Here is a 1675-nt window from a genome sequence, read left to right as displayed (position 1 = left end):
TCATATTAGGTGTCTTTTTCATGGATATCATTGATATTGCATCTTTGTCTATTATAACATTTTTATCATTAAAAATCTGTTTTCTTCTATGATACTAGAGCTCTCCCAATACGTTTAGTTTTATTTGTGCATTTCTCCCACAAACTTCAACCTCACTTCCAACCAGTTAAAACAATTTCACTGAATGTGATCAAAGCAAACACTATAAATAACATGATCAAAGCAAACACTATAAATAACACCAAGTCCATTAAAACTGGCATTCCATAGTTATTTGTTGGCATAGGTAATCTTCATAGCATCGTATGGTGTGATCTTAAACCCTTGTAGAACATCTTTGGCAGCTCTAGCTTGCCCATCATTTTCAAATTCTACAAATGCAATGTTATGTCTCCAGGGTACCAAGCAAACTTCCTTGAACTCAGGGAGCTGATTGAACAACATGGAGAACATCATCTTATTCGTCTCTTCTGGTAAGTTATTTAGGAATAGGATATAGTTTGGGGGTAATCAAGGACCTGAGGGTTTGGTGCTCCATTTCCTTGAGCATTAGCTGGATTTGGTAGTCCCTGATCAGGTTTTTTGTTTGCAGCTGCTGCAGCCTGTTCCATGGTTTTAGCTTTCTTCTTTTGGTTTTCCTTGTCAGCAAAAGTGCTGTGCATTTTAGATATTATACCAGAATCTGTTTTTACATACTGAATTCTCATTGGTGTACCACAAATGGAAATCTTTGCAACTGTCTCAAAGGTTTTGTGGATGAGACCAGTTCCTTAAATATAATAAAAGCCTGCTCCCTCATTTTCATGGTCTTCCGCATGTCCAAAATGAGAAAACAAGGCATACAGGCATACAGGGATATCTTCAATTCTTCGTTTTTAATTTTTATTCATATCATTTATATAAATCATGTGATTTGGTCTAATATCCATGTTTGGGTAAAACCCTTCAAATAGCCTGAAGCCTGCACCTTTGTGTCATTTTTTTAACTATACACAGGTTACTACCTTCTTTGTGGTATAGTTGAATCTGGCATTCTATTCTTTTGCCATTTCCTCTCTCTCTCTCTCTCTCTCTCTCTCTCTCTCTCTCTCTCTCTCTCTCTCTCTCTCTCTCTCTCTCTCTCTCTCTCTCTCTCTGTGTGTGTGTGTGTGTGTGTGTGTATTATCCTTTATTACAGTATATTTGCATAGGCCTTTGTAACTTCTATGAAAAGGAATGTGCCCCATCTAGTATAGAAAGCATGCTTCTTAATATTTTGGGGAAATATCACATCTGTCAAGCAGACTAGGGCCAAATTATAGTCCAAAATATTCCAGAGGCTCAATACATACATTGACACCATAAATTTTAGTGTAATTGTGTTTGGAGAGAGAGTTTTTAGAGAAGAAATTAAGATTAAATTTTTGGTCCTAGTGTGATAGCATTTTGAGGAAGACCACAAATTTTCACCACTCTAGATAGTACTCTATGTACCAGGGAACACACACACACACACACACACACACACACACACACACACGCACGCACGCACGCACGCACGCACGCACGCGCACACACACACACACACACACACACACACACACACACGATCAGGCTGACTTTTAATTTACACAAAGCCTCCTTCTGCTACTGAGTGCTGCATGCCTTTCCCCGTGTTCTCCACTCTGCTTTCCTG

The 1675-nt window shown here is 38.6% G+C and overlaps 1 pseudogene; it reads right to left on the bottom strand.

Annotated features, from left to right (window-relative positions):
• Positions 1-270: 270 nt before the first annotated feature.
• LOC127185825 (U2 small nuclear ribonucleoprotein B''-like) lies at positions 271-929 on the bottom strand (annotated as a pseudogene).
• Positions 930-1675: the final 746 nt, after the last annotated feature.

Source organism: Acomys russatus, chromosome X (assembly GCF_903995435.1).
Source record: "Acomys russatus chromosome X, mAcoRus1.1, whole genome shotgun sequence".
NCBI lineage: Eukaryota > Metazoa > Chordata > Mammalia > Rodentia > Muridae > Acomys > Acomys russatus.
This window is presented reverse-complemented; position numbering and strand designations above follow the sequence as displayed.